The sequence below is a fragment of the Theropithecus gelada genome, chromosome 15 (genome assembly GCF_003255815.1).
Source record: "Theropithecus gelada isolate Dixy chromosome 15, Tgel_1.0, whole genome shotgun sequence".
Lineage (NCBI taxonomy): Eukaryota > Metazoa > Chordata > Mammalia > Primates > Cercopithecidae > Theropithecus > Theropithecus gelada.
Window position 1 is genome coordinate 26,249,709 of NC_037683.1, and position 10,133 is coordinate 26,259,841.

The following is a 10,133-nucleotide window of genomic DNA, read 5'->3' on the forward strand; positions in this document are numbered from 1 at the left end:
TTAAATCCTCTCACGCTCCAATAGGTGGGTGAATGGTGCCACACAGCACACATGGAAGACATCTAGAATTATCTGTGCAGTTGCCTCAGGTCAAGAACAATGATTCACAACTCGTTTTGGATTTATCTGACCTAGAATCTCTGACAGTGAGGTCTGGACCTGTATATTTTTAATAAAATACCCTTAAGAAGTCCTAATGTATGGAACTACACATCTATTCTAACCTGTTGACTCAAAGATCTGGGTTTGATGAGGCAAGTGACCTGCTCAAGGACCCAGGGAGAATAAGAGGCTGAAGAACAAGCACCAGACCCCAAGCCCTGACTCCCAGGCCTGACATATGGTAGCTATGTGGCAGCTCTGGACTCCTCACTGTCACTGCTCAATTCCAAGGGACTGGGACTGGGAAGATGGAGGAAGAGGGAAGAAAAGGCCCAGCTGTTGTCTTCTCTGGGAAACTTGCCTCAGAGAGAGCCCAAATGTTCTTGAACCTGAATGATTCAGGCCAAGGGTTTGCACAAAATGTTCTTGTTCAGGAAATGTAGATCATAAAGCATAGCACTGGGGGGGTAGGGGAGTGTAATCCCTCATCCAGAGACCTAGATAAAGAAAATGATCTTAGGGAATATTTCATGAACCCAAGACCATACCACCCAGCAAGGAGCTGAATCAGGCATTCCCACATTCACTGCAGCATTACTCACAATAGTCAAGATACAAAAACAACTGGCTGGGCACGGTGGCTCACGCCTGTAATCCCAGCACTTTGGGAGGCCGAGGCGGGTGGATCACCTGAGATCAGGAGTCTGAGACCAGCCTGACCAACACAGAGAAACCTCATCACTACTAAAAATACAAAAATTAGGTGGGCATGGTGGCACACGCCTGTAATCCCAGCTACTCGGGAGGCTGAGGTGGGAGAATCACTGGAACCCAAGAGGTGGAGGCTGCAGTGAGCTGAGATCACGCCATTGCACTCCAACCTGGGCAACAAGAGCGAAACTCGTCTCAAAAAAAACAAAAACAAAAAGTAAGTGTCCATCAATGAAGGAATATATATTCACATAACGGAATATTTTTAACCTAAAAAAGAAAGAAATCCTGCCATTTGCCACAACATGGATATACCTTGAGGATATCATAAGTGAAGTAAGCCAGACACAGAAAGACAAATGCTTCATGACCTTACTTATATGTGAAATCTAAAAAAAAAAAAACCAGCAAACTCATAGTAACAAACAGTAAAAGGGTGATTGCCAGGACTTGGGAGATGGGAGAAAAAGGGAAATACTGGTCAAAATATACAAACTTTCAGTTTTAAGATGAATAAGTTCTGGATACCTAATGTACAGCATAGCAACTATAGTTAATAATACTGTATTGTATACTTGAAATTTGCTAAGAGATCAGATCTAAAGTGTTCTCACCATACCAAAAATAAAATGGTAACCATGTGAGGTGATGTATGTTAATTGGCTTGATTATGGTAATCATTTCACAATGTATTCATATATCAAAACATCAGCCAGGTGTGGTGGCTTATGCCTGTAATCCCAGCACTTTGGGAGGCTGAGCCAGGTGGATCACCTGAGACCAGGAGTTCAAGACCAGCCTGGCCAACATGGTGAAAACCCATCTCTACTAAAAACACAAAAAAAGTAGCCAGGCACTGTGGCAGATGCCTGTAATCTCAGCTACTTGGGAGGCTGAGGCAGGAAAATTGCTTGAACCCAGGAGGCAAAGGTTGCAGTGAGCTGAGATCAAGCCAATGCCCTACAGCCTGGGTGACAGAGGGAGGCTCCATCTCGAAAGAAAAGAAAAGAAAAGAAAAGAAAAAGAAAAGAAAAGAGAAAAGAAAAGAAAAGAAAACAAAACAAAACAAAAGAAAGATCATATAAAAAACATTTGTCAATCGTACCTCAATAAAGTTGGGAAAAAATATTTTAAATTTTAAAAAGTAAACACTTAAACAGGTAAATAAATAAACAAAGGTCAAGCTTCAGACCCTTCCTCTTTTTCAGTATATCAGTTATGGTTTCCTGAATGCTAAGGGCTGTTTTCTAAGTCCCTAAGCAGATCCTGTTCAGTTTGGCCACATAGTAAGTATAGTTTGTTCTTTTTTTTGTTTTTTAAGCTGGAGTTCAACCATTCACCCTTATACGCTAGGTGTCCTCTGTTTAGGAAGATGCCAGAACAATGTTATGACACAGTCTTGTATTTTTGCAATGATCTAGGTGGAAAGGGCTCAAAAGACTAAAGCATGCCTTTCTTTAAGCAGATAGGGAAGCTGAGTCCCAGAGAAAGCAGGTGACTTGTGCATGGATCACACAGCCAGCCAGTGACAGAGGCAGCCCAAATTTCATGTCTCCTAGTGTCTTGTCCAGATTGCATCAGGAAGAATAAAGAGAAAGAGACAGAGAAAGCAGGCAGTAGAGCCAACTGACCTCTTAATTGTCTTCTGGCTCTGTCACCTCCCCCAAAGTTGGAGTCCAAGATTTCATAAATTGAAAAATACAAACACTTTCTTCAGTGAAAATTTAGTTGATGGCCAGGCGCAGTGGCTCACGCCTGTAATCCCAACACTTCAGGAGGCCAAGGCAGGAGGATCACCTGAGGTCGGGAGTTTGAGACCAGCCTGACCAACAGGGAGAAACCTCATCTTGACTAAAAGTACAAAATTAGCCGGGCGTGGTGGCGCATGCCTGTAATCCCAGCTACTGGAGAGGCTGAGGCAAGAGAATCACTTGAACCAGGGAGGTGGAGGTTGTGGTGAGCCGAGATTGTGCCATTGCACCCCAGCCTGGGCAACAAGAGTGAAACTCCATCTCAAAAAAAAAAAAAGAATTTAGTTGGTTTTCCTGTGGGATCAAACAGTACATACTTTGCATTTACTCAGAAAGTTATCTGGAACAATGAAAGCCCTGGTGTGATTTTGCTTCTCTGCTTCCTCTCCAAGTTTCCAGTTCAGTGGATCCATGAGGGCTATTTCCCACGTGTCCTTTGTGGGCTATTCTTAGCCTTTGCTGTGACCTGAACACACGTTTACAGCCCAAACTATGAATGTTTCCTGTTTTATTTCCAAAGCAAGTAGTCACTCTGCTGCTTCCCCCACCGCTAGTAATCACAGCCCTAGTTCACAATGTTGTATTCTTGGCATCTAAAAACTAGAAAAACACCATTAATAAGGCCAGATGTGATTTTCCTAGCTAAGTAATGATTCTGGGGGTATGGAGAACATAGGGCCACTAAAGGAACAATTATAGATCAAAAACTTTTATAATTTAATTTTGATTATTGAGAGTTTATCTTCATTTTTATCATTCTGTTGTTGTTAAATTAGGTCACTGTGGGTAGAGCCTAAGCAATGGTATTTTTTAAAGTTTCCCAGAGTGCAGCCTCAGGGCTGGTAATGGGTTGCAATAGTATTTCCCAACTTGCCTGTAATTTTTAAAAAAGAAAATTACCTAGAGTGCTTGATAAATATACAGAAACCCAGGCCTCTCCCCTGATCACTGTTTCTGGAATCTGGGGCCCTGGAATCTGTGTCTCTAAGAAGTACTTCCAGATAATTCTTGTTATTTGGGAAAGTTGAGGATCTGGCAAGTTCGGAAAACACTGGGTGATAGCATAGACTTCCAAGCACACCCAAGAGAGCTGCTTTCCGGTAGCTTAGAAGACGTAATGAATGTTTCATCAGTTACAGAAGAAAATTCAGCCTTAGACTACAAGTTCCACACCAGAATCCTCCTTCTCCATACAGGCAGGCCCCTAGATCCCTACACAGTGAACAAAGATCTCATTTCTACCAGCTTTCTCATCTCTTCCCACCTGGCCTGGCCTCTTCTACTCAACTCAACTCTCTTAAACTTGTCTGTCCTTCTGAGTTTAATTCCAGTCCCAGAAACCCTTCTCATACTGGCCTATGCTGATTTCTCCATCCTCTGAACTCCTTCATCCTGAGAGCTGTGCACAGTAATATCTGAGCTGTATTCATTCTTCTGATTTGTTTAAAGATTCCACACCAGTGTCTTGCCTCCCTAGATTCAGAACTCCTTGGGGCAATACAACCACTGAAGGGAGAGCTGCAGGAGTGAATGTCACAGCCAAGCTCCATGAGAGCGGACTTTCTTCCCATGGTAATTCCAATGCTTAGTCCAGCATCTGGTGCACAAGTGCTCAACAAATATCCATCAAGTACATGAATAAAATGTCAAGCTATATGAACTAACTAGGTAAACTACATTTCAAGCTATAAATATTTCAGCACATATACAGAATTGAAATTATGATTTCAGAAACTAATCTAGATACACCTCATGACTTGGATTTGTCCTAGTTTCTCTGCACGTGCAGTTCTCAAACTTTTTGGCTCCTTCACATTCTTGCAAATTATTGAGTATCTTAAAGAACTTTGTTTATGGGGGTTATGTCTATCAATATTGACTATATTAAGAATTGAAAATTCCAATTTTAAATAACTATAGTAAACTCATATGTTAATGGGTAATGCAAACAATGTACTTTTACGAAGAATAACTCTCTTTCCAAAACAAAATAATTTAATAAGAAAACTGGCACTGTTTTACATTTTTGCAAACCTCTTTAATGTTTGGCTTCATAGAAGTCAGCTGGATTCTCAGATCTGCTCCAGCATTTAACATGTTAACTGTATTATACCTTAGGTGGCCTCTGGGAAACTCCACTGTATACTTGTGAAAGAATGAGAGTGAAAAAGCCAGACAAAATCTTTGGGTTATTATGAAAGTAGTCTTGGCCACATGGACTCCCTAAATGGGTTTAGGGATCCCCAGGGATGCACAGACACACTTTGAGAACTGTTGTTCTACACATTTCAGAATACAAGTTCTAGATGGGGTAGGTAAAATTAATCAAAGTCTTTGGTTTTCTGCTTTGAAAGAGATATATAAGGGTTTATCACACTAGGATAAATCCTTGGATGTTAGAATGTTACTGCAGAGAAATTAGAATGTATATCCTCATGAAATGACATCATGGATGCTAAAATTCACAAATCATTTATCTTCATGAAACAGAATATTTATAGTAGCAGCACAAAACCTTAGACTCTGTAATGCTCCTTCTAATTTGTATCTTACCATTTTTCTGGATCTTTGGCTGTGCCTTTCAGATCAGCAGGTATTCTAGCAAAGAGACTACGAGTGACACACGATGGTAGAAAATGATCATTGTTCCTATCTCTTAGAGGTGTTATGAGGATTAAATAAATGCTTATAAAGTGTTTAGAATAGTACCTGACACAGAGCAAATTGTCTTGGTTATTATATTATATGTCTTTTAAAGTTTCTTAAAAGCAACTAAAAAAGTAAATTTCTGTTTGACTTCATTCCCCATAATTTAGTATGATTTATACAGACTTGTTTGTAGTAGTAATTTTCAGGCTGAATTCATTTAAAATAGTCCTCCCACAAAAGGACCGATTAATTGAGGTATCATTACCGAGTTGTCTTCTGACAAATCAAAACTAAGGCTTGAAAATCCATACTGCAAACAGACGATGGAAAACACTTCTTTCCCCCAAAGATTTTGTGCATATAGTGGCAATCAGGCTTGCTCTAGAAACTGCTAAAAGGCAATTAAATTTAAGTTGCCCCCTGGGTTAATTGTACACCAGGAGGAATTGTTAATGTTAAACATTTACTGAGCACTAATAGATTCAACAAGCACACACTGAACATTCACTACATATGAACCCCAGGGGGGAGGAGGACGCAAGCACAGACAAAAGTCCTGCCCTCAGGGCATGACAGAGAGCTCCACATACATGGAATAGTGATACAGGCAAGATGTCTCAAATACACAAACACAAACAGGAAAAAAGGTTGACAGAGGGGAAAAAAAGAAGGTCATTCTGACTTGAGGCATCTAGGAAGACTTTGCCAACATGGTAGTTTTTGAACTGACCATTGAAAAATGGGTGGGATTTCACCAAGGGGACTTGGGAGGAAGGAAAATAGAACTAGCAGAAAGCAGGATTGGGCATGGTCATTTGATACAATGAGAACAAAAGGCAAGAGTGAAAAGAGTTGTTTGGAAATGAATGAAATGGGCTTACATGATAGGATAAGAAGTTCAGACTTGATTAGCAAGCAAGAGGGCAGCCTGAGCAACAATGGGTACAAAACTGTGTCATCCACAGCTTGGTGTTTTGGTAACATTAACGTCACCTAGGGTCTGCAGGAAGAATGAAAAGGAAGGCACTAAGGTGAGAAAACCAATGAGGAGGAGGCCATGGCAACAGTCCAAAGGGCGAAGTGATGGGGGCATTTGCAATGGAGATAGGAAAAAAGAATGAGACATTTATTTTAAAAGAATAATCCAGAAGATTGGAGGATGACTAGTTAGTCAGTGAGTAACTATTCTGTGTTGGACCAAGGCTGTGTGTGTTTTTAAAGAAAGTTTTTGAGACATGTCCAAGAAGGTAAATTCAGAAGGTAGGTATGAGAAAAATAAAGAACCCAGGATTACCTTATTCAGAGTAAAGAAATGAAGAAAGAAAAAATAATCCCACTAGAAAAATAATAAGCGCTCTTGCAAACCAACAAGAAAAATAAGCATACCAATTGACAAATTAGCCATGGACATGAGCTGCCAACTCACAAAAGAAGAACTAGAAATGGCCACGCAACGTGGGAGAAAACCCCCAGCTGAATTATAAAGTAAAAAATTAAAAATATAAGGTCTCACTTTTGCCTGTAAGATTGGCAAAAAAATATATAAAGATTGGTGAGGCAGACAATGTCAGTTGCCTACCCATCAGTGTCCTTCCTTGCCAACAAAGCCCTAAATTTGGTTATCCAGGCTTTTTCAGTTTGCTTTGTTTTTCTAGGCACCAGCCTAGCCCCAGCCCGGTAGGGAAGAATCTTGATTAGTCTGAACCAAAATTGGTGATTCCATTCTTCTTATCAGTGATTGACTTGGGAAAGGGGATATGTTCCAATTCTGGCTAAGATATGTAAGAGAAAGCCTCCATGGAGAAAGATGGAGAAGGTTTGAGGGACAGTTCTTAGGTTTTATAAGAAGAACTCTAGGTATTGCAATACCAACTTTATTTGACCCTAGATATTGATGCATGAGGGTGCAAGGCCTGGAGCTGCTGCAGCTCTATTTGAGAACATGAGGATACCCAACTGCTGAAAATGACAGAAAAGAAAAGTAGAAAGAATCTGGTATTTTATATGATTCACTAGTTGAATTAACCTATTCTGGAATCTCCCTGTCTTGGGATACCTTGTTATATAAGGATTTTTTTAAGTCTTATTATTTAAGCTACTTTTAAATTTGGATTCTTAGTTTCTTTTCTTATTATTTTAGGATCAGGGAATACACATATAGGTTTGTTACATGGGTAAATTGCATGTTGCTGGGGTTTGGTGTACAAATGGTTTCATCACCCAGGTGGTGAGCATAGTACCTGAGAGGTAGTATCTCCCCTCAAGTAGGCCCCAGTGTCTATTGTTACCTTCTTTGTGTCCACGTATATTCAATGCTTAGCTCCGACTTATAAATGACAACATGCAGTATTTCCTTTTCTGGTTCTGTGTTAATGGATAATAGCCTCCAGCTGCATCCATGTTGTTTTTTTCATGATTTTGTTTTTTTATGGCTGTATAGTATTTCATGGTATATATGTACTACATTTTCTTTGTCCAGTCTGCCACTGATAGGCATCTAGAGTGAGTCCATGTCTTTGTTATTGTGAAAAGTGCTGCAATGAACATATGGGTGCACATGTCTTTTTAGTAGAACTATTTATATTCCTTTGGGTATATACTCAGTAATGGGTTTGCTGTATCAAATGGTAGTTTTGTTTTAAGTTCTTTGAGAGATCTCCAAACTGCTTCCCTGAACTAATTTACCTTCCTACCAGCAAAGTATAAGTGTTCCCTTTTCTCCGCAACTTTGCCAGCATCTGCTATTTTTTGACTTTTTAGTAATAGCCATTCTGACTGGTTTCAAGTGGTATCTCATTGTGGTTTTGGTTTGCATTTCTCTAGTGATTAGTGATGCGGAGCATGTAGACTAGTTGTGAGAAAAATTTCTACCTACGCAGGACTACTCAATAAGTATTTGTTGAATTAATGAATCAATTAAAGAATGAATGGCTGAGGCCTAAGCGGATGACAATGCCTAGAAGGATTATAGACTTTGGATTGGAAAGAATCTGGGGGATAGTATAGAGTTGGAGTATATTCAAGTTTACCAAAGGAAACAATGAGAAAATGGAAACTTGAGCAGATTTTGGACTTCCCCAGACCGGTCTCCACAAACTCCCCACCCTACTTTCCTCCAAGTTAGTTGCTCCAGAGGTCCTAGTTTCCATTTGGCACCAGCTGAGCTACAAAAATTTGCAGTCATGATATTTCTCCATGGGTCCCAAGATTGGCGACTTGCCTCAAAGACACTGAAGAGAAAACGGACCTCCACCCAAGAAAATTGAGCAGGTCCTCAAGAGAATCTCCTGCTTTGTTCTTCCCTGATTGTTGCAGCAGAACGAGGTGACAGAAATCCAGCTGGGAGTGTCCGGTAGAAGTGGCCCTGAGGGTTTCTTCTTTCGTTGTATAAGTTATTTGTTCACACCAATTTGTTAAAAGCTGTGGATTCCACTGGTGAGATCATGAGCACATTCATTTTCTCCTCCCAGAAGAAACTTTTTCTTGTGTCATCCTCAGCATTCTCGCCAGATGAAGCATCTTTTCTGTTGTCATTACTGCATAATTACTCCTCTTGGATTCTGCAACTTGACATGAAATATTCTCTTTCTTACTGCCAAATTTAAAATTCATGTGTTAGCTAACTACTGAGAAAAAAAAAAAAAAAAAGGATCTTACCTTGTGTCATAAGTCAATATAAATCCTATGAGATTAAAAATTTAGGGTTAAAAAATAAGCCACAAAAGCAGTAAGAAAAGTATAAATGAGTATTCATAACACCTTATAGTAGTGTTTTAACTTCTAAATATGGCAGTAAAGGTAGAAGCCATACAGGAAAAAAAAATGAATGGATTCAGCTATAAAAAAAATTAAACTTCTGGAGTGAAAAACTGAAGACTGGGGGTCAGAAGTGAGGAGGTGATCAACTTGTCATTATGCACCTTTTCGTACTGCTTTTGTGACTATGGATTTCAAATCCATAATTTTTTAAATTTGAAATTATTTTCAAATGAAATAATCATGTGAAAAATGTAAACTTCCATAGTCAAAACAATAAAAGACTAATAATAGAGTAAAAAGGAAAATGCAACATCTATCATAGACATAGGTTACTACATTTAATATGTGAGGAGCTAATAAATATTAACAATGCCATGTAACCTTGTGTTCAGAAATGGTCTTGGCAGACAGACAAATCAAGTCAGCCCCAGTGCTCCTTCTTGCCAACTGTATGACTTGGGCCATGTTCTTTCCTTGCCTCCTTCCTTCTCTGCAAAATGAGGGAAATGTCCTCCATGGTATAATAAGAAAAATAACTGGTCTTTGTCCCAGTTGCTGGCACAGAGATCCTTAGAATCCTGGGAATTTCTTTAGTGATGAAGGTGATTGGAGCAGTTGCTGTTCTATAAGGTGACCCTTGGTGGGCTCCTAGATAGCTTTGGGATGGGGGATGTTCACCAGGGAGACTCACCCTTGATTAAAAGATTGGAATTTTCAACCCAGCCTCCAGGGAGGGGAGAGGAGCTGGGGATTGAATCAACGGCCAATACATAATGATTTAATCAATCATGAGTACATAATAAAAACCTCCGTCCAAAGGATTATAAATCATGCTGCTATAAAGACACATGCACACATATGTTCATTGCGGCACTATTCACAACAGCAAAGACTTGGAATCAACCCAAATGTCCATCAGTGACAGACTGGATTAAGAAAATGTGGCACATATACACCATGGAATACTATGCAGCCATAAAAAAGGATGAGTTTGTGTCCTTTGTAGGGACATGGATGCAGCTGGAAACCATCATTCTCAGCAAACTATCACAAGAACAGAAAACCAAACACCGCATGTTCTCACTCATAGGTGGGAACTGAACAATGAGATCACTTGGACTCGGGAAGGGGGACATCACACACCGGGGCCTATTATGGGGA